This window comes from Protopterus annectens, chromosome 12.part0, assembly GCF_019279795.1.
Source record: "Protopterus annectens isolate FY-2018-M chromosome 12.part0, PAN1.0, whole genome shotgun sequence".
Classification (NCBI taxonomy): Eukaryota; Metazoa; Chordata; order Ceratodontiformes; family Protopteridae; genus Protopterus; species Protopterus annectens.
In genome coordinates, this window is record NC_056746.1 from 887,434,120 (window position 1) to 887,459,222 (window position 25,103).

A 25,103-nucleotide genomic window follows, 5' to 3' on the forward strand; every position below is an offset into this window, starting at 1 on the left:
TGCTTTTTTTCAATGTTGATGTCTCTGAGGGGATGGACTATATCTGAATGTAATGCCCACCTCAGCTAGCGCCATTTCCCTTCCGTACACATAGTAGCTGCTTAGAAAACACCTGCAATCTACTACCACTCCTTACGGCCTGGTAGCCTACACCGGGTCATTACACAACTTCCCTCCATTCCTTCTAGTCAGAGCGCTCCAAGGCTATGCTGTTAGCAGAAAACACACCTCTCAACTGTATAGATTTTTGCAGGATGTCCACATTTTTGCCTAATATTTTTGGTCTGTTCCTCAGAAAATTTGCGGTTTTCTGGTAAATCATTGAGGATTGTATTCACTAAATAATAACAAATTTCATACCCTTCATAAAATGTAGGCTAACACAAATCTTATTATTCTAGCAACTTTATAGGTTTATAAGAGCAATATTTAAAATCCAGCCCCTATTTTTGGGCTCATGCTCTCCTATTATTTTAGGCTTTGTCCAGATTCCTTGTGCTAAATGGTTTAGAGGTATGGCAGGAACTATGCTTGCTCACTAAATGGGCTTCAGGGTGAAAGGTTTGTAGGATGAAACTAGATAGTAAAGGTCATTTTGTGGATATTTTGTTAAGCCTTTTACCTTGCTCCACCTCTTGCCAGCATGACATTCTCTTTGTGACTTTTATCTTTATGGAGTACTCTGGGATATTTCCCCTTCCATTTCCCAGAGAACTGCCTGTACTAGGTGATGCTGATATATTCCAAACAAGATATGCTGATGTTCCTGTGTTCTGGAGTCCCTAGTAGATTGCTGTCTCTCCATTTAATACCACAAGCCAGCCCTGTGGTGTGTGTGTGATCCTGCACTCTACCTCCACGGGATGAGAGAGCATTCATTCCCATACTCCTTGGCTGCCTTCACACTAGAAACATTTTATTTAGCCAGTAGCAAGGACATGTACCCTTCTTGTGTGCAAAGGATCAGCTGTAGCCATTCTTATATTATGCATGTCAGGTGTACATGCTATGAATGCTTAACTTTTCCATTATAGCATGCATTATGTGACAGTCCTAAGCCAACAATAGCTCTGCATCACTCTGCATCCTGTGTATGTACCACTCAAAAGCCCTACCACTTTGCCTACTTGGGAGAAGACTTCTCTTTCAGGAGACTACATGTAATGTGAGCTAATATCTCAGTTGTGTCCACACATGCATTCTGTATGTCTTCCTGTGGACTGGTGTAGGCAATTGTAATGAGCAGTTAGCGCACCCATCACTCTCTTGTTATGGAGACCCATGTGTATTCAAGAAAAATATTCAGTGCATGGTACACATGGAGATCCTCCCACAAGCCTTGAGATCATTCATTCATATTTAGATGCTGCCCATTTGTTGCATCCTACTCCAAGAAGGAATTTTGCCCTCTGGCCATTTTAATCTGTTATGCTTATGAGGCAACTGAGTTAGACATGAAAACAATGTGTTGTGCATTACAGCTTCATAGGCTAACACTGCTTCAGTGTGCAACTTCCTTCTTGGAGTGCAGGGTAAACATTCAAGGGGGCAGTATTGCTAGCCTAACAGTTCCTTCCAGTGACTTGTATATGCATACACTACCAATAGTAAATACGCAGAGATGTAACAAATAGCTCTGCATCCTGTGTGTGCGCCACTCAAAAGCCCTACCACTTTGCCTCCTTGGGAGAAGACTTCTCTTTCAGGAGACTACATGTAATGTGACCTAATATCTCAGTTGTGTCCGCACATGCATTCTGTATGTCTTCCAGTGGACTGGTGTAGGCAATTGCAATGAGCAGTTAGTGCACCCATCCCTCTCTTGTTATGGAGACCCATGTGTATTCAAGAAAAACATTCAGTGCATGGTACACATGGAGATCCTCCCACAAGCCTTGAGATCATTCATTCATATTTAGATGCTGCCCACTTGTTGCATCCTACTCCAAGAAGGAATGTTGCCCTCTGGCCATTTTAATCTGTTATGCTTATGAGGCAACTGAGTTAGACATGAAAACAATGTGTTGTGCATTACAGCTTCATAGGCTAACACTGCTTCAGTGTGCAACCTCTTTCTTGGAGTGCAGGGTAAACATTCAAGGGGGCGGTATTGCTAGCCTAACAGTTCCTTCCAGTGACTTGTATATGCATACACTACCAATAGTAAATACACAGAGATGTAACAAATATGAAATTCCACTAGAAAAGAAAGTGTTTGTAAATCTTTATCTAGTTTCTACATTTTTAAAGACAAGAATAGAAACAGAAATACCAATAGGGTCTGAAACAAACAGTTACAGCTAGCTGCAATATAATGATTTTTTTTCCAGTGGCTTCACCAATGGTTTAAAATAAGCCATGTCACCAAAGGTGGGACAATGTTATTTCATCAGTACTTAACGCCTCCTCTGTCAGTCGGATGTGTTTGAAAAATGAGTACTCTGCTTTTAATTAAGGGTTATGAGAACACTTCCTTTAGCACTATCCCCCCATCGAAAAAAAACTTTAACAACTTATATGACAACCGCTAGCCAAGTCAATTCTCTTTTTCTACTGTTTAAGTTAGTCAAATTCTTTGTTTTTACATGCTTTCTCTGAAATGAAGACAAACGTGATTGTTTAGCACCATTTATGTAACATTTAATGAATTCTAAACATTGAAAAAATAGTTACAAGTAATCCTGATTGTATAATGGTTCCTGATTTTACTGCTCATTATTAAAGAGCAGACTGGTGCACTGCTATTAAAAAAATGATAAAAACTAATAAGACAATTGCAATGTATTACTCTAGATATATTTTATCTGCGTGTTTGAAAACCATTCATAAATAAGGCTGATATTTTCCCAAGTCTCGTTTCTCAATATTGGCAGAAACCGCACTTGGACATCAAATTCCAAGGCTTAATCACAACAGATACTCCAGGAGGGAAGTCTGCATACCCAAATTGTTTTCTTAAGATACTGCAATTAAACACAGACTGTGACGATAAATTCTTCTGTATTCAATACATTGTCAGATATCAGAACCAATGACCTGTATCAGTACAATATTTTTTTTTTGTTAGAATAGACTGCCATAAAGGAAGAAAAACAAAAATATTCGTTAAGAGTATGCAATGGGCCTAGAATTTATTTTTTTTGAAACGAAAAAAAAAAAAAAAAAACGGGCAAAAATAAAGATGGATTCTTAAAGTGTGGTCTTGGCAGTCTTTGCATAAATATCTTTCAAGAAATGTCTGCAAGTGGTTCTAAAATCCCTTTTCACTTCCTTTATACACCTTTAGCCAAAGAATATACAAGGTTTGTGTGTAAATAAATGGGCTTCCCGGTGTAACACAGATAAAATGTACTAATAACATGCCTTTGTTATGGGTGTCAACACATTAGAGTCCAAGAGAAGTTTGTCACCAAGATGTCGCTGCACTTATTTGCCACCTAATTCTGCACTTATCCTGCCTGATTAACAACAGGGTGGTGTTAAAATACTATTAGGGAAGTTCCCTAAGCCAGTGAGGAGGCCTTTGTTTTTGCAGCGTTATCTGCAGGCAATTGTTTTCAAACTAGCACCTTTAATGGAGGAGGGGGGCTGAGTTTATTGATCCGCCACCACTAAGCCTTTCATTTACAACAGAAGTTCCTTTTCTGTCACCACCTGGCAGCTTACCCATCTAAAGAATGTTGACCCACGAACTACCTTGACTTTTTTAAATAATTAAATCACCAAAAGAGTTACACACACACGCACACACACACACCTTTTAAACAGCTCTAATTCGTTAATGCACAAATTGAACAATACAGAACGCACAATTTTAAGTGAATGAGAGAAGGGATGGAAGGGGGAGTGTATAGAAAACTGTTCACTGCAGTATTATTAAGTGAATTTATACATCGGGCTTTGCAGTACCTCTCACTATGGGAACAAACGTGCAAAACATGGGAAACGTACTAACAACTTCGGCTATGAAATTCACAACGTAGTTACTGTTCCTTCATACTTAATACGATACGAGTCATTTTAATGAGTTAAAATAATTCAATATTATTTATTATTTACCATGAAGATATATATATATATATATATATATATATATATATATATATATATATATGGACACGTTTTAAATACTAGTCTTATAAACTTATAAAGTTTCTATAATAACAGAATTTGTTAGAATGCATTTTCTGAAGGCCATGAAGTTTGAAACTCAAATGCATGTCATTATTTAGAGACTTTAATCCTTAGATCATCCCAGTGATTTGTCAAAAAAAAAAGACATCTTGTATGAGGAACAGACTAAAAATATGAGGCCAAAAATCTGGGCATTCTGCGGAAATCTTTACAGTTCAGATGTATAAATGAATGTGGCTCAACCATTTCAATGTGGAACGCTGAATTGTTAAGTTACAGAATTAAGAACGTTCATCATATTGAGGTACAGATGAGCGGTGTGATTTAACCATGAGCTACTCTGCGTGCCACTAACACCCTTGTTTTAACCCCCTGGTCCAAATAGTAAAACCGCCAGGTACTTTATATGTATGTATCGTATCTCTCAGGTGTCAAGATATACACACAATGTGCAGATTCTTCCTCATAAAACCAGTGGTTTTCAGGCAGATCGCTGAGGATTGAAGTCACTAAATAATGGCAGACATTTGAGTTTCAGGCTTCATGTCCTTCACAAAATGCACGCTAACGCAAACGTTATTACTCTAGCAACTTTAAGTTTATAAAGATTATAACCTGTCCCTATTTTGGGGCATCTGCCCCCCCCCCCCATTATTTTAGGCTTTGTCCGGGTTTCTTGTGTTACACACTTCAGAAGTATGGCACGTATCGTATGCATGCATGTAGGTATTTTCCTGTCGCTGTTTTGTTTTGCCAAAAATATTGCTGTTATGTGATTACCCCTAAAAATCCCACGCAGAATCCACTTTCGTTGCTACATTGTTCTGTTACACAAGCTTACCAGCTAGCTGCCTCCTAACAGTGGTGACTGCAATTAGTTTTAAGGACCAAACAAACTATCACAAATATGGCAAAACACTTCACCACCGATAATACCTCTCAACCTCTTAGCGCAAGAAACCTGGCCAAAGCCTGACATAATGGGAGAACAGAGGCCCAAAATAGGGACAGATTTTAAATATTGCTCTTATGGAAGTTGATAGAATAACAAGATTTACGTTAGCATGCATTTTCTGAAAAATATTGTCTGAAACTCAAAAGTATGTAATTTTGTAGTGACTCCAGTCCTCAGATCATTCCAGTGAATTGCTAGAAAACCACAGATTTTATGAGAACCAAACCAAAAACAGGAAGCAAAAATCTGGACAGTTGAACTTGAGATGTATGCGGCCGCCGATCCAGTTTTGTATGTTAGTGCATTTCTTAGCTGTCAAGTAACTTATTTATGAGGAACTTTCTTTATTTTGAGTCTTAAAAACTCCATATTCCTCAGAAAGGGTCTGCCACACTTTCAGTGTTAAGAATGTTTTAACTGATATCCACCGGGAACAACACCGAATCATATTAGTTCATAAAAAAAAACTGTTTGTGAGTAAAAAGTAACTGGTAGCAATCCGTGAGAACTGGTAGCAATCCGTGAAAGCTTAGCTGGAGCTGTCAGTGTTGCACATTTTGCCCATCTGTGCCACCTTACGAGAAGTCTTGTTGTGCTCCACGTTTTGAAGATCACAGAATGTCGACAACCCGGTTGTAATGACTAAATACATATACGTGTGTTGTTTGTTGTATCTAGAATGGTGTTTATTTCTCTTACGTTGATAGCGTCAGTTAAATACAATTAGGATAAAACTGATAAGACAGTTAGTTACTTGCAAACGGACTTACTTTCAGCCATTTGCCGGTATCAATACTCTTATTATTTATGTTTTTAATGTTAACACTGGAACAGAGAGGAACACCTCTGCCTGATTCATTCCCCCATTTCAGCAGAGATTAGAAATATATATATATTTTTAATTTTAAGCACGCTGTCAGTAACTTAAAATCCAATCATCGCATTATTTAGCAAATATAACGTGTGATTGAACAAACCTGGAAATGCTGCATTTCTACAGTTCTTGTTCTAGCACTGTTCCAAGTAAAGGGACACTTAACATGATATCAATCTCCTTTTAACAGTGACAACAATCAGAAAATATAAAATAAAATGAGTCATGAATAGTGTATAACTGGGAAGTTAACATCACGTATGGAACCAAACAGGCCGACAAATATACCACATCTCAACTTCTTGGCTCAAAAATTCTGAACAAAAGCAAAATAAAGGTGGAAGAAAAGCCCACACTCAGGGACAATTTGTAAATATTACTCTGGTTTATATAAACAGTCGAATTCAGGTTTTGCATCGACATGATTTTTTTAAACAATAAGAAGTATATGAAACTCTAATGTCTGGCATGGTTGACGGACTGTAATCCTCAATAATGTAACAAGAAAATCAAACATTTTATAACGGATAGGGCAAGATATAACGCAAATCAATGATTCTACAAAATCGAGAACAGTTGAGACTGAGGTATCTGTCAGAGGCACATAGCAAGTATTTGTTTAATGTTCCATCATTTGTTATTTTGCTCTGTAAGTTGTCAGATATATTCATTCTGTTTATTATTTTGGCAAGCGACTGAATTGTGAATAGTTTTTTTCTGTGAGATTGCAGATGGGTTAATGCCCAATACACAGCTGACTTTTTTTCTTTCAGTAAACGAGTTGTTAATAATGCAGCAGGCGCAACCCTCGATGTTACTGTACTTGCATTGAGTCACGGTCTGTGGAAGAGCATCTTTGTGCATCCCCCTCCCCATACAATTGGAATTATTTAAGGAGCACTTAATGAGTAACACGTGGCAACTTACTAAAGTAGGCCAGTCGAATTCCCACAAGTTACCAAATGTGCGTCTTGACTCTAAACAGTCTTTCATAGATGTCATAGATAGGTATATGGTTTTGGTTGGTTGAAACCCATGCAACAAATACAGCTGTGGATGATGCATACTAGAAAGCAAACAGTATCGGAACCCATTTCAGAAGGATTTTTTGCTGGGTTAACAGTACAGAAAGAAATATTACAAAAACAAGCAAACAAAACTTGGCAAACGAAATGGAGCACTGCAACCCAGAAGACCCCCCCCCCCCATCATAAAGAAGATCCAGACCCCTAAAACTTGCTGCCACTACTTGCAGGGCTACTTTCATGCCAAGAATCAAGCACCTTAGTTATGCCACAACTGTTAAACGGGGACCGGAATGTTTGATTTTAAATTGAGCTAATGATTAAAATTATTCTTTTCTAAATAAAGGCATCCATTCATGTAATGCCTCTACACTCATTCCCGAGTGAAATCTTGGGTTTTGTAAGGGAGAGAGTAAAACACGGTAGCAAAGAGAAGGACAAAGGCTCCCCAGCGTACCTCTCCCAGTCCCCGCACAATCCTTGAGTGAAGTTCCAAGTGATCACTTTTACAACGCTGTCAAGACTGTCCACAGATGAAAAAAAATGGATTACATGCAACGTGCTTTCATTTAAGCACTGGATTAAATATTATTCAGTGTTCACGTTGTATTAATAGCGTTTAATGATACCGGGTCTAGGAAGGAGACCGCGCTAAAATAATTCATTTTAAAAGTGATCACGACCCAGCTGGTGCCACCAGGAATATTTTAACTGCCCCTGTCAAAGAAAGGCGGACATATACTGAAGGTAGTGGGGACTGCTCAGGGCATTTGCTGCATTGGTTTGGCAGATGACACACTATCACGGGTAAAACGGCAGTAGCTGGGCTCACATAAGCAGACTGTCGCCTCTCTTTCCATGGCAATTGCTACCTGTTTGTCTTTACCCAGTTGTATGCATTAGAAAGCTGTAGCAAACTCCTTAAACAAGCCCACAAAGGCTGCAAAAGCAATACCTGCAGTATCACATATCGGCAAGGGTTTGCGGAAATTAATACACCCCTAACCAAAAATCAGAACACATTAAACTGCTTACTTGATCAGCAACTTAAATGTTTTGTTCTAAATATTATTCAAAAAGGAGTTCAGCCTCTAAAAAAGTTACGTCCATTGCCCCCCTCCCATCCAAAAGAATGCTGATATTACTATTTTTATGACTATCGACGTGAAAGCCCAGCAATGTTCCCCAAACTTGGAAATGACAGATGACAAAAACTGGTTGTCTACACATCGGGAACTGCGGCCCAAGTTGCACGAAGTCCCTTACAATTAGTTTTATTGTTTTGGTGAAGCACCACTCACCGTTGGTCCAGAGAGGTCCTTTCCTAGCGCAGCCCCTCCTTGTAGAAAAGGAAAGCCTGGTTATGTGAAGGTCGAAGCCGAGTTTGGTGCGATCCGATGTCCCGACGGAAGCTCGACGTGCTTCAGGCTACACACAGCAATTCAGGCAAAAACGCATGAGGAAAAAAGGAAACGTGAATGAACTTTAGGACTTCACATCCGAGCTGCTCATGAGTTCCACTCCGATAGCCTCCAAACCTTCACTTCATTTAAGTTGTTGCACAAGGCCCCTGGACTGCAGGACACAGAGTGTGCTTGTGGCTCCAGATTGCCAGTTGATTCTCTGCTGACTGTGGTTTGGAATGGGGTGGGGGTGGGGGCTGCTCTTACATATTTGCTTGAGGCTCTGGTGTGTGGTGGGGGCAGTGTGGTGAGATTTGGCAGCACAACAGTGCTTTCTACGGGTTCAGACCATATAAATCTATTGTCAAAACCAAGACAAAAGTTTTCCCTCAAATGGCAGCTTTAATGCTAGAAAAAGACAACAGCGAGAAAACAAATTCCAAAAGCTTGTATTCACTCGTATTACAAGTTGTTAAATTCCGACTGCATAATACTGACAGAAGGACAGTTTGGTGGGTTTGTACCCCCTTGTTATCTGCTTGTATTGGCTGTGTCCAGCAGCATAGTCGTCATTGGCTCCAGCAATGTGAAAATAAGAGGAAACACTGCTAATGTTTCTTGGAGTTTTAGCGGACACCCTTTTTGTGTCCCCAAAATTCAAGCTAACCTGAAGCTGAGGAAGTCGCTATACTGTGCCTGGTTTTAGAACTAAAGTTCCTTGTAGAGCCTTTATACGGTATGCGTAACTTAATGTATACAAGTGTGTATTTGTGTGGGCGGGGGCAGCGTCATGGCAGGAATACTGTATAAGAGGACGGCCCCCTCTTAGTTTAAGCAACTGGGCGCACATACTTTCATTATATTCCTTATTATACATAATTCTTTTTGATTACTTTTTTCCTTTTGGACGGCTAATGACGGTAACATAGCTTCACACACACACACACACACACACACACACACACACACACACACACACACTCTCTCTCTCTCCGAACGTAGCGTGTACTTCTCTGCCCCTTTCTTCTGCGCCGCTTAGGGTTTCCCCAAAATCTCACACATTTATGCATGAAACCCACCCCAGTAGTTGCACCGTATTGCATGTAGCATTATTGACTAGTTAGTCTGTACACAGCCAGTACATTAGTATGCTAAAATTTGCATTCGTGCCTTCTCATCTCCACAAAGTTACAGGGACAGTCAGTCATATCTCATGTGCACACTTGAAAATAATGGAATAGATAAGTTATGTACGTTTTGTTAGTGCACTTCTTTGTGCATGAGGTGAAGGGCCTTACTGCTTGGGTAATGCAGGAACTATGGAGCTTGGATGCCAGAATAAAGTTAACACTGCTGCTGTTTGAATGCATCCAATGCTATGAATATATATATTTCCTCTTGTCAAGACAAAAAAGCGGTGCGCTTATTAAATGGCAACAGCATTACTATCCATCATATGTTCCTTACCTGCATTTCTTGTATACTCCACTTCTCTGAGTTGTGCAAAGAAGTGCTTTTATTTTGTAAAGGTGGGAATGTGAAACCCAGCAACAAGGCTGCAGAGGTAGTTGCATAGATATATAACTTGCTAGTTTTTTAGGAGTTTTTTTCTGTAAAGAAGACACCTTTTCTGCCAAACATACGCTTAGTTTTTATGAAAATTAGTTTTTAACGGTGTAGCCATACATTTTAATTTTCTACTAACAACCTTCTATTGTTGCTTCAACCTCGTGCCCAAAGCATGTGCACCTCTCCAAATGTAGCCCCTTAGTCACAAAGGAACGATGGGTCTTTTTCAGTAAAAGCTTTCTACAACAATTGAAGTTGGATTTTTTTCAAATTAGTAGGCTTGTTTGTAAGCATCTGTGCACTGATTTTTGTCGTTGGCATTAATTTAAACAGTTACAAACATTGTTTTGCCTCCATAAGTTGTATTTTTAAGGAGATTTGCTCAGAAAAAAAACATACTCAGTTGAATACACTGAGTATGCCTGGCTACACCTTTGGTTTTAAAATATAAATTTTATCTCCTCCATTCATTTCTAAGCTTATTATCAGTCATTACCAATTTATTGATACAGGTGTTCCACAAATTGTCATGCCTTCCAGTATATCTTTTGGCAGCTTCTTTCATGCCTATGTGTATGTACACACACACACACACACACACACACACACACACACACACACACACACACACACATAAACAGACATTTGCTGATTATCATGCAGGTATAAATGGAAGTATGCTTTCTTAAATAACTTATTTCTATGGAGGCCTGTGTGACCAGTAAAGTATGTTTGTCCCTATGTGTTTGTGTGTTTCTTGATATTTTGCTATAAGGCTCAGCAGAGAAACAATTCACTAAATGCTAGGTTTATGGACTTTATATTTTGAGGATATGCTGTCAGATTTATAGGTTCATAGTAAGTGAGCAAGGCCTAGGAGCTTTTGTAACCAGGAAACTTGAATGCCATTAATTTGCATTTTTTTGTCTCTCCCACATACATGTCTATTTTTCTTTGAATTTATTCAGATTATATTTTGCTCATAGAAATATTGCTGGTTTGTTTTATAGTTTTGTGACGTAGTGAGTTACCAATTTATTTTGTACAAGTGCATATTTTAACGTTGCATTACCAGACTTTGTGTTGATACCATATTCCCTCTAGTTAAAAAAAAAAATAAAACAAAAAACGAGATTCGTGAAGAATTGGATCGGATGAAGTGTTAGAAGATGAGACACAAGTCTCCCTTAACTAATTCATGTTAGACGGAATATAGCAAGAGTGTTTAATTCAGTTTTCATAGCATACTTTTGAAAACATGTATGCTTTTGGTATAAAACCCTTGCACTTATACTGATCAAATTAAGTGTTTGTGGTCAATGAGAATGAATGGCTACATCATATTCCATGATTGCTACATTGCTGCTATCAGAGCATCAGGGTGGCTTGCTGCTTATATATCTGCCTCACTCACATGAGTAGATTACAGGGTTAAGTCCTAAGCTGCTCCAGTCACTGACTGTGTCAGATTTCTTTGGGTACTCACCCCACCAAATGGTCTTATGATTCCATATATTTTTTACTTTCATCATTGTGGCCTGGCTTGGAAAGTTTACTTAGATGCTTAAAAAATAAATTAAATGAACAATAGATTTACATAGGGGGAACTCAGATTTGCACATGCACTTTGCAGGGTCAGAGCTATTCTTTATTTCATGCTAGTTAACAGAGTTTGATCCAAAATAAACCCTCTTCAGCAATGGTCTGGGCACAAGGCAGAAACAGTTATGCACATAATGTATATTTAAAAACATGAATTACCATCTTAACGTTTGAAATAAATAAAACCAATTGCTACAGTATATATATATATATATATATATATATATATATATATATATATATGTTTAGGTATAAGTTTAAACCTGCATATCAAACCCCTATCACAGTATTCACACAGCAGCAAATAAATTTACATACAGACAGAAATGATTTTATCTGTTTAGGAGTCACTCATTTAATTATTGAACAGATGTGTTCTACTAGACTTATAATAGAAGCTAAGGGATTATATTTAAAAGATGAGCTTTTCTCTCTGGGCCTCCAGTACAAAAAAGGCACCTGTGCCTAGATGGACTTTTCCAGTAAACAAATGTCGATAAGTAAGTAAAGACAGATGACCTTAGAATCATGGTAGCCTTACTAAATTTAGTAACGATTCTGGATGAAGATTTTAAGAAAGAAAATGTTCATAGTTATGCTTAGTATCATAGAAGATAAGTATTCAGCTTAATATAGTAAACAAAATCTCATGATGACCAGGTCAAGAAGCACATTCATTTGCAGACAACCAACCTTATCCCATAATGGTAGACTTTAAAGCCATACACTTTCACTACAAAGCCTGTCACTGGGAACGTTACAGATTTATGAGGAATCTGGTAAGTCCAGGGGGTTATTTTCCTTGCAATTTATTAAGCCAGAATTAAAGGGAATAATTTTCTTATTTGCATGTGTAGCCAGAGAAACTGCAGTCTGGTAGCTTGGCTAGATGTTGCAAGGTGGAATGCAATATATTTTTAATGCTAAGAAGTTTTGTTGTGGATGACATGTTAATCTGAGGAGATTAATTGGTGATTTACAGAGCTTAATTAGATATATAAACCTGAAGATATAGAAAGCTGAGTAAAAATTACTTGAGACAAGCATCTATACAGTGCTGCGTTATAGAATAACCGAAAGAGAAATTCAAGTGACTTGTGATGAGCAATACCAGAGTGCTGTTTACATTCCAAGCCACAAAAAGAGTGATTTTAAAATGTAGCTACCAAGCCTCTGTAGTCTGCAGTGAATCCATACATTTCCTGTCTGGGAACTTGACAGAAGCTGATAGTGTGTTATATATCTATCTTTCATGTGAGTATTGTCACCAATACAAAACAAATTTGACAAGCAGCTGAAAAATAGTCCCTTGGGAATGATTATTTGTTTGTAAATACTTTTTAGTAGTTACAGTCTGGTGTTCATAGTGTCTATAATACTGATACATTAAGCTGTTCTTTTTCATCTTCAGCCATCATGACCAAGTGTTGGTCACATGTCATATCTGGTGAATTTGTGAGCAATACTTTTTTTTCATCTTGACAGGTAAATGAAACAAATTAGGGAATCTTCCCTGTCATAGGAGGATGAAAGGATTCTGTTAAGGCCTTTGAACAGTGTATACTCCACTCAGTATCAGTTCTACATTATGTAGGACAGCATTTATCTAATAGCAGTACATTTTATCTATGTATACATCTCTCTATATCTATGTCTATATCAGTCTGTCTTTATGTACATGCTGACCACCGAACCTCTAGTCTGCAGTCCAACCAAGGCCAGCAGTATTTATTTATCTAATATAGTATGCTCACCAATTTATTTTTCAGATATAATGAGTTATGCTTTGCAAAGTACTTTCAGAAATAAAGCTTAAGAACCTTACTTCAGGTGTATGGTAATTACATTCTCATTTAACTAATTTCAAATGAAACAATAAAGTCCAATGTCTGACAATATCATGTAGTCAGTGGGATGCTTAAGGCTAGTCCTGGGAGAGTTGCAAATGGTGTATGAGATTTGGAAACTTAAAATAAGTCAAAGACAGCGTAGTGTGTGATAATGAGAACCCAAAGAATGCAGTGATTTCTGTGCATTTCGTGCAGTATATCTGCTATAATAGTGTTTCTGTTTTTTTGATAGTAAACAATGGATGCTCATGTTGAGTGTAGTAATAGCATGGCTATTAGAACAATTATGGAATCTGTCACAAAGTAGATAGCTGATTTTAAATATGAAGCAAAGCTTTTTACTTCTGGTAATACAAACAATAATGCTATCATAAATGCAAATAAGACAGATGAGAAGGAAACATATGATAGTGTTTCTAATATTACAACAATAAAAATTGTTGTCAAACAAAATAGGAGAAAAGCCTAGTCAAAAAAAGTTTTGACGTCAACAATAAAAATGTGATAGGAAACAATAGCCTAGTGACAAGTAATGAAATATGTATAATAAATAGCATTAACTCAAAAAGTACCTTTATTACTGACAACAAAGGTCACAGTTCACTTATCTCTGTTAAAGGATACAATATTTAATTTGATGAGGCTATTGCAGTAATATATAGTACTAGGCAAGATAAAGTAGCTCTGTTTGATGTGGATAATACAGTAATTCACATTAGTAAGGAATTAAACAAAAATATAGTAATTTTGACTAATGGCAACAACATAGAACCAGTAGAGTTACAGAGTGCATTTCACCTTGAAGTAATAATTCTTAACAGACACACTAAGAAAAGTGTGTGTAACTTGAGCAGATATAATAACGAGGCTGATTAGTGGCAAAGGACTAGACAAAATAACAAAAAAAAAATAAAAAAATAAGAGTCCTTGGTGAGCAGTAATGTAGCATCCAAAAATTATGAATTAGAACATCGGTAACTGCAATTACATTAATATTAGTAATCAACAAAGTTAGGGTTTGGTAATAGGGACTCTTTTCTTAAACCAACAGTGAAAAGTCTGAGTAGTTTAAATAAGGGAATGGTTACTGTCTCTTCAGTATTTGAAGTTAATTGATCTTATTGATTTAATTTCAAGGCTACTAAAAGTTTGATTTAAATATTGTCACACTATAACACATGTTGGAACTAATGATTTGTTCCATACTCCTTTAAATTTTATGAAAAAATGCAGTTTCATATTTAATTTGTTAGCATAAAATTTATCTTGAATAAAATCATTCATTCCCTCATTAGAACAATTATTAAATTAATAACATACTGGGAAGAGTTTATTTTGTACATCTGCATGTTTTCATATGATAAACTTCATCTAAGTTTATAAGGAGTAACTAAAATCTTTAGTGTAATTTCTGATTAGGCAAAGTTTTTTAGATGTACTAAAGAATATAACAAAGATAATGGTGGAGATAGTAGATTTAATAGAACTATAGCATGTTAGTCAACTAATGCTCAGAGTCTGGGTTATGGGGGTGGTGAATTAAAGACAATTGTAGCAATTGAGGGTTATACAATTAATAGTATTACAGAAAAATGGAATTCAGTAAATGTAAGTATTCCTGAATATACAAAATGTGAGTGTCTAAGGAAAAACATGCAAGGTGAAGTTTCATTATGGAAGCCCAATACCCACAAATCTATTTTAGTACAAATAACTTTCAACTAGATGGGATTTTGAATAAGATTATTACTGTAGTGTTATGTTTCAGGTCTCCTTACATGGACGCTCATAGACACTGGAAATTTATATCTGTATTAGACCTTAATCTGAATAAGAAAAATCAAATTTTTTTGAGTGATTTCAATTACCCTTAAATTGATTGGGTTATTATTTTTTTCCAACAATTGTTATGTTAATAAATTCATTAATATTCTCTCAAATCATGGATTGTATCAATTAAATTTGAATTTTACTAGAAGGAATAATATACTGGGCATTTCTTGCTACAGATATTCAAGACATACTTAACAATATACATGTCTGTATACCAAAATGATCTTTTGACCACTATTCTGCTGTATTTGATTTATCTATGGAACTTAACTCAAAGCCTTTTTCTAAAATATATAAGTATAGTCTTATAGATTATATCTTTTTAGTAGAAAAAATATATAAAATTGAATGCAAAAGCAGATAGTTGAGTGTAATTTTGGATATAACATTTTAGACAAAATCTACTGAAAATTTACTGAATTCCAGGTTTTTGTAATAACATTACTTACATTTATATGTTTTTAAATAGAAACAAATCATAAAATTGAATGGCAAAAGCAGATAGTTGAGAATAATTTTGGATATGACATTTTAGATAAACCATGGGCTTCATTAATGCCTACACTAAGTGTACACTAAGTGTACACTGTTCTGAGTGAACAGACAACACGAGCATAACTCACACATTCTTGGTCCTAATTATAGTTTTCCTACTGACTTTCTTGCAGCTTTTAATACTGAGGGGGGTATATAAAGGTTACCATAAAGGGTAGACTACATTTACACTTGGTATAAACTTTCTGAGTGACCAAAAAGCACAAACAATGAGGTAGGGATTTTTTTGAAAACAGGTTGTGTACACTCAGTGTACACTTAGTGCAGGTGTTTTGAATCTGGCCCATAGTCTTATTTAATAGTGTTAAGAAGGCTGCAATTTATAAATCACCCAACACAATAAAAATCTACTATTTTGGTGGAATATTAGACTTCAGATATTATATAATAAATTGAAAAGATTGTGGTCAATATAAAAGAACCATCCTAATGAAGTTTAGTAAATGGAAATTAAATAATTGACATATGAAGCTGAAACAGTGTATCAGACTGGACAAATAGATGTGAAAATGGGTTAGCAGAATATCACAAAATTGTATAGATATTTGAACTTTATTGGTAATAAAGCACCACCAAGTAAGCTTGACTGTGGTAAATGAAACTAATGTTAGAGATTCAAAAGATACTGCTAACACAATATGTACTTTACAAATAACTATCTGGGTATTGCAGCAAATACAATATCTAATATATATGTGGAATACAGTAAGACAATATCATGTCCAACGATCTGTACTAAGGAAAATAAGTACATTTACAGCTATGGGTCCTGATAATATCTCAGCATTACTGCTAATTAATATAATGAACATACTTGAACCTATTACATCTTTAATACATTTTTCAAATAGGAATTGTCCAAATTTCATGAGAAGAATCAATGATCTCTATTTATAAACAAGAACATAAAATAGATGTATAAAACTGTAAACCAATGAACTTAACATCAATTTTAGGCAAGAGTTTTGAGAGATGTTTCACTATCATTTTATATAAACAGATTACTTATAAAATGAAGGACATTTTTTACATGTTTTTGTTCAAGGATGTTGTACATTAACTAACTTGGTAAGCTTTTATGATGAGATTATGAAAGACTTAGATTTAGAGATAAGTACTGGGGTGACCTGTTTGGATTTATCAAAAGCTTTTGATTTGCTTTCCTATTCTGTGATTTATAAAACATTAAAGGAACTACACATAAACCATTATTTAGTCAGATGGATCAAAACTAGGCTATCTAGTAGGTCCCAGGTAGTTAAAATTCAGGGAACAATATCCAAACTTAGTTATAAAATTATATCAGGGGTTCTACAAGGATTGGTCTTGGGTCCCTTGTTTAATGAAGTTTTTGGCACTATACCAATAGATAAATAATGCTGGATCTGTAAATATGCTAATGATTGCAAGATTAACTTCTTTAAGTATAGTGAGAATGATTTTTCGATAATCAACTCTAATAGTCAAAGTTGGGAAATTGGGCCAAGTAGATAGACTTACACTTCAATAATAAAAAAATAATTATTATAGTTTTGGGAGACAATATATAAGGAAGCCAGTAATTTGTTTTTCATTTGTGTTATCCGAAGTTAGCTGTTATAAAGAACTGGGGGGCAAAATTTTCTTTTGAGGTTCATAGTGACTCAGTTCACTATAAAGTACTGAAGCAATTGGGGTTCATATATAAAAATATTATTAAATGTTACTAAATGAGATATTAAATATTTAGTAACTTTATGCAAAATGTATGCAAGACTAATTTTGGAACGTGCCTGCTGTCCATGCAGTATGGGACAACTTAATAGCCTGGAAAAGGAAATTTTCTAAAAAGATAAAAATATTTAAATAATTATACAAATAAATGTAGAGTTCTGAATTTATATCCAGCATGCTACAGATACATTTGTGGAAGTCTGCTATTTACTTATAAAGCTTTACATGATAACTCACTATGGGCATTATTTGTTATTGAAGTCTATGCTAGTTCAAAAACATATAAACAGAATAATTAAATTTTTTAAAAATTTTTTTATCTAAGACAAATCTTAGGAATTCTTATACAACTACTATAATTATATAGCAATAGAATACGATTCCTGATTTTGTGAAAGCTGGGAAGAATACTGAATCTTTTAAGAAAATGCTGTATACATAGGTTGGTGATAAAGTTTATGATTCTGTTATTCAGGAGACAGTATTGTTAGATGGTAGTATGGCCTGAACACTTAAACTTATGAAAAGAGAAAATTCTTTGCTATGGACTAATGATCTAACTGCGTCTCTTTGGCTTGACAGACAAAAGCAGCATTAACTGAAGTTCACTCAGGAAAGAGTAAACTATCAGTCCTGGTCTGAACCACTTCTGGAAAGTAATACAGTTCTGAAAGTATTACATCTTTATCTTAGACTGACAGCTCTATAATGCTATGGGAGAAAACAAAAGTAAACTAAAAAGAACTTTAAAAGTACACTACATTTCCTGATTTTAGTTACTACATTCTGAAAAAGCAAGAAAAAAACAGAATTACATTCCTAGAAAAGCTAATGCATTCAGTGGTGATGAAAGTACATTGGTCTGTAGCAGGTTCATGTGCTACCAATTTTCTGTGGATTATTTTTCAATCTATATTTTAAAGGATTAACAATTTGGGTGCCTCAGTGGTATATGGAGGTATTAAGATGCCACAAAAAATGCACATTTTTTATGAAAGGTGACATACAACCAAAGCCATCTGAAGCAATTTAACAATCTTTGGACATGTTGAGGCATATACCCCTCCCATCTTTAAAAGAAGAAACCATCAAGTCAAAAGAGCTATGTTCATCAAAGGGTGGTGAATAAGCAGGTGATGGGCAAACTGTTTCACATAAACCTAAAGTAATATTGGACTACACGGAAGTATTGTTATTACCATTAAGCATGTGAATATGAAGATCAGTATGTAAGCAATATTTTTTCATTTTTACTGCAAAAATGTGTATTTAAGAAAAAAAGCCAGTATTCATAGTCAGATGCAAAGTATTCACGATGAGTGCAAGCTGTCTTGCATGCTTTGCAAGATCATTTTGACTCACAGACACCCCCCACCCAGAACTGCCACTGTGCACTGTAGGTAGGGTTACCATCTGTCCCTCTTTACGAGGGACAGTCCCACTTTGGGCAGTTGTGTCCTGCGAAAAAAACTAAAAAAATGCCAAATGTCCTGAGATTTTAACACAAAAATATATTCTTAAATTTTCTTTAATGGCTACATATTACACTTATTGTGTATCTGGAACATATGGAACAGTACAGGTAACTCAAATGCTACAAAAGTAAGCTTTTATTTTGACAAAAAAGTGAAGCTCTGTCCTTTGCATTGGCCATGAGTATGTTTTGTCCTGCAAAATCCCACAAATCTACATCAAATGTCCCACTTTGGGCATTTGAAAAGGTGGCAACCCTAACTGTAGGATGTGAGCTTTTGGAGTACTGTTTGCTAATGTGGTAGTGTCTGGGAAGGGTTTATGTTAATGACCATCCCAGCACACTACCCAGATAGAAGACTTGCACTGTATGGGATTCACAGATGTCTAAACTATATAAGTCCTCAGAAGGGTAGGGACCAAAAGCATGAGTGTACATGACATTCTTGTAGTCCATACCTATGTCTTTCAAAGAGTGGGAATCTATACAGAGTAAATCAGAGCCACTTCTAAAAGTTAAGTTCATCTGCTTAAAGGTGCATATGGCTAGTTATCTTATGGTCCCTGTGAATGTAGGCAAGTGTTTGTATGTATGTATATGTGTGTGTGTGTGTGTGTGTGTGTGTATATATATATATATATATATATATATATATATATATATATATATATATATATACATATGGGTCTACTTTAGATGATCAGACTTTCATATAGCAGAGACCATATGATCGAACATTTAAAAGTTTGAACATCTAATAAAAAAGTAAAAAAAAAAGAAAAAAAATTACCTGACCAGTTTTGGCAGGGGGACAAATCCCCTGCTACCCCCACACCCCCTGCTATTTATATATACCAACTCCAAGATTGCACTACAGTGCCGAAAAGGAAAATCTTCCCATTCCGTGCTGTATGGAGATCTCCATTAAGAACTTTCGAACTTTCAAAAGTTTGACCATATGGTCTTGGCCATATGAAAGTCGAACTTTTGAAAGTTCGATCATATGAAGGGGACCCATATATATATATATATATATATATATATATATATATATGTATATATATAATATATATATATGTATATATATATATATATATATATATATATATATATATATATATATATGTATATACTTATGGCTTACTATCAACATTTTGAATGCCATTATGCAAACTTCGATTGTCGAAAGTCAGTTTATCAAAGTTTCATAACGGCAATTTGAAAATGTAAAACTTGTAACAGTGAATGTTAGTGTGCATTCGGTGTTGTGAGATCAACATATTGATTGGAGATTGCACTACAGTGGGGATCGGGAACTTTGCCCTTTTCCTCACTGTAGTGTGATCTCGGAGTTGTAATATATAAGTAGCAGGGGGTGTTTGGGTGCAGCCCCCCACGAGAGGGGAGCAGGGGTGGCTTTCCCCCCTGTAAAATGAGTGTTGAACGTCACCGGATGTTAAGGTAAGTTTGAAAAATGTCAACAATTTGATTTTGAATTGTTGACATTTTTTTGTTTCGTTATTTTGATTGGTTGCTATTTTTAATTTCGATAATGTTTTTCGAATAAATAAGTACTTGCAAAAATGTTTCAAAATTTTGAGAGTAAACATATATATATATATATATATATATATATATATATATATATATATATATATATATATATATATATATATATATATATATATACATATACATATACATATACACACACACACACACATATATATATATATATATATATATATATATATATATATATATATATACATGTATAGTTCTGTTGTATATGATCAAACTAATTTAATGTCAAATTGAAAACACCAACAAAAGGTTTCTAAATGCACAAAACCAAAACAAAAATATTGAATGAAATAATATTGAGAAAGGAAAACTATTTTGTCTCCTCATATTAACACTCCCCTCCTCAATAACACTAGCCTCAAATTTGTCTGAATAGTGGTAGTATTATGGTAAGGTTTTTATGAAGATAAGATGTAGAGTTAGGGTTGAGGGAATGGGCAATATTAGGGTTAGGGATAGGATTAGGACAGATTACCAAAGACGGCAGAAGGGCTCCACCCCTCTGCACCACCTGTTGTAACTCCTTAGTATTTAGCAAGTTCTACATCAAACAAGATGTCTTTATTTAAGGCACATGGGTACTCTAAGTTGTAACTCTTAAAATAGACCTTTTTTTCAAAGCACTATATGTGGAATTTATTCCTATATTTTTGGAGATTTATCTGTTCTGATGAATTGGTCACTATTGTCCAAAATTCATGTCATCAGCAAACTTTCCAGTTTACATTTATTTCTAGATTATTTTTATGCCAAGTATAAGGGCTAAAACTAACCTGGGAATGTAAAGCTTTGAGTCTTATGATTCTCACAGATCAATAGCCTAGTAAGAACCTGCAAACCATAAATTTTGAATCCTGAAAAACTATGACATAAATAAATCAAGCAAAAAGAGACCCAAGACTGATCCTTGTGGAACTCCTGTTGCCATGGTGCTTTCCTTAACAGAAGTACCAGCTTTTGCTTTTTAGTTTTTGTTCCCACTACTTGCTGATATGCTCATTATCAGTCTCCTTCAGGCTGATCAGCCCATTTAATTCCCATCGGCAGGTTGAGGATTGACTGGGAAGGGTTATCATTTAGGCAGCCATCAGGAGTGGTTGTGATTTTTACCTGAAGTCCTAGCTTCTGTTCATGTTGGTTTATGCATGTAAAGGGACAGTGCACTGGGCTGTTCACAGTAGCTGACCCCTCATTTTTGCAAGGGACATTGCTAGCAGCAGTCCTATCCTGCCATCCTAAAGCATAGATGGTGATTACTCTAGTCTTTACCAGAGAAACTACACCACTCCTTGTGCTCACGGGGTGCTCCCAACCCAACCCTCCTCCTAGGACAGGTAAGTGAGCTGCCATCCCTTCATTCATCTCCCTCCCGCTCTACCTGGCTGCTTCAGTGACAGGTCAGTAATCAAGTCGTGGTGTCTTGGGCTGCAATAAGGGTTCCACTGAGACAAGTGAACATTAACTATTTTAATTATCTTCTGTTGTTTAACACAGTAACTCACTCAAGTTACAAATTATTTAAAAGTACATATGCATGCTATGACTGAGTTCACACCTTGATAAAGTACCCACTGAGCTGGTAATATTGTCATTAACAATGCATTTGTATGGCAGATGGCCACCAGTAGATCAAATGAACAAAATAAATATGCTTAAAAGCAAACAAGTCACACTTGGAAAATGGAAATATTGAAATCCAATGTACTGTGGATGAAAGCACTAACATGAGAATAAATTAACATTGCCATTTCCTAGTGTTTTTTTTTAATTTGGTTTTCAGTTGGTTTTGTTAACCACCTGTCAGGGTTTCAGTATTTTGTTTTTACTAAAATAAATTTGCTCTTGCTTTAAAACCACTGAGAAGGTTTTATGCATGGATCCAGAGACAACAGAGGGACTGGGGTGGCCTGTGCCCTATGAGTTGAGAAATAATCTATCTGTATTGTAGTAAGGAAGTATGCCAGACCTTGTTATGTTTTGCCATTGCAATTTGTATGTGTCTTCTAGTCCCATAAGTCAATCATTACCAATTAAAAAAAAAAGAAAACAGAAATCTTGAGGCTTAAAGTTCTTTTATTGTCCATTGAATAGTTAGTTGATATATATATATATATATATATATATATATATATATATATATATATATATGGTTAGTAATAATAATAATCACAGATTACCATTAATTTGAATTGGTCCTTACTCCCTGGTGATATGCAAGTTACATTTAAAACAGTTGTCAATTTTAATGACTTTTCAAATAAACTTTGGCCAGTGGTTCAGTGTACATGTAATACTTAAATCCCAAGAGTAGAGTAGAGTTCAAAATAAGGTAGGTTAATTAAAAATAACTTGAGGCAAATACTTTTATGGCACCATTGTGTATGCGCATGAAACACTGAAGTTTAGAGGCAAGCAGAACCAGAGTGCTTTTTGCATTTCAAGATGTGAGAAAAAATATTTATTTTGCTGCAGTTAATAGATCTGTACGATTTGCAATGATACTATGCTGCTTCTGTCTGGAAACTAGGCAGAAGCTGATAATGTATTCCGATTTCTTCCTTTCAAATTTATATTGATAACTGATGCAAACAATTCTAATATGCAGCTATGAAATATTTCTTAAGAGCGACCATCTTTTTGTAAATATGATGAACGAGTATTACATCCTTTAGCCTATTCTACCTGAATGTTAACAGACACTGAATAAAAATATACAAGTGAGTGGATCTGTGAAATGTTCTTTAGGTACCTGTTAGGGCTTGAGACTTTCTGTGTCAAGACTAACCATAAACCAATAGTTCCATTAAACAGTTCATATGATCTTGACAAAGTACTCTCAAGGTGCCAGAGCCTGTTAATGTGACTAAGAAGGTTCGATGCCAAAGCAATACCTGTGCTAGGTAAACAAGTCATTGTTGTTGACATGCTGTCCAGAAATCTTATATATGACCAACCACTATCTGAAAAAAAGGGATGTTACAGCTTATGTGCAAAGCATGATGATGACAAGGCCTGTAACACCAAGAGAATAGAAAAATGTAAACAAGCTATTCAACTTGATCCAGAGTTGCAAGCTGTTACCTATCAAGTCAAACAGCTCATGCATAAGAACTTTATAGCCAGACTTCAGCTATCAGAGTGTGATGGCTTATTGTTATACTAAACCAGAACTGGAGTACCCCAGCTCAATGAGCAGATGTGCTCTTTCAAACACATGGGGATCATCAAGGTCTCACTAAATGCAGAAAAAAAACCAAACAAAAAAACAAAAAACAAGTAAACAAAAAAACACAGAATATTCATATGGTGGCCAAGTATGAATCAAGACATTGTTAACTTAGTGTTAAAGTATCAGTTATGTATTATGTATAAACCTTTGCAGCGATATAAACCTTTTGATGCCAGCATCATTATCATAGCATTCTTTTCAAAAGATAAGTGCTGACTTGTGTTAGTTTGAAGGCAAACATTACTTTTTTGTTCACTGTTCTCATGGCACTGAAATAGTTTGTGTACTAAGTACAATAAGCCAACAAGTAATAGCCAGATTCAAGATTATGTTCTTGAGGTATTATATACCATTAGAATTAATTACAGACAATGGTATACAATTTGTGTTCAGTAAATTCTAACAATTTGTGGTTAATTACTATTTCAGTCATTCTGTTCCAAGTCTTTATTATCTGTAATCTAACGGTGAAGGTGAGGGAGGAGGTGAAATTGCCAGAAGAATCTTGGACCACATGATCCACATAAAGCTTTAATGGCATACTGATTTGCTCTACCATGTACCATTAGAAGTCCCTCACAACTTGTGATTGGAAGAAAGATACAATCTGACATGCCACTGTTAGAGTAAAAACTTAAACCAAGACTAATATACCAAGACTAATACTGCACCATACAGTAAAACATAATGATCAAAAGCTAAATCTTCATGCAAAACGTTTTATGACTAATGTCATTCTGCATGACTATCTGCAACCAGTCAAACTGTCCGCTTACAGTAACAGTGAAGAAAACTGCATAACTACACTCTTACATGGTGCAAACTGAAGATGGTACCATTGCGCAAAACAAAAAAGTGACATATTCTGTCAGTTCCTGATGAGTGACAACCAGAATGTAATGTTTCAGTAAACCAATCGAGACAAACTGAGCTAAAAACAAGCAGGCTGATGTCTGACAAATATTTTTCTGTACCAGTGACTAATCAACTTCACTTGAGTATCCGAGACAAGGGTGGAAGTTTGAGTTGATTTATTCATGATAACAAACTGTGTGCTGTCCGGTCTTCACAAGTGAGTATTCCTGACAAAGCAGACTCTGTTTTGCATAAAGACTAAATGTTTTGATGCATACTATATCAATGTGTGTTAATGTTATCTTTTTTGCAAGTTTCTCGAGTGGTTCCAGCTAGAGTCCAAATGGCTGCATGTGTCATAGTTGAAAACCTATATGTGTTCCACAGCATTATAATTTCTGACTGTAACCAATGAGACTGTGCTTTTGGCAAAACCTCATATATTATT

General features: G+C 35.6%; 1 protein-coding gene across 2 annotated transcripts in view; it reads right to left on the minus strand.

Moving 5' to 3' along the window:
* EYA2 (EYA transcriptional coactivator and phosphatase 2) overlaps window positions 1-25,103 on the minus strand; it is a 970,866-nt gene that overhangs the window by 763,284 nt on the left and 182,479 nt on the right. The window contains exon 1 of one of the 2 annotated variants that reach the window (XM_044089919.1): window positions 8,290-9,089. The exons of the other annotated variant lie outside the window; for it this stretch is intronic. The gene's annotated coding sequence lies outside the window, so the exon portion shown is untranslated. Of the gene's footprint in view, window positions 1-8,289; window positions 9,090-25,103 lie in introns of those variants that run through there. 2 annotated transcript variants of the gene reach the window in all.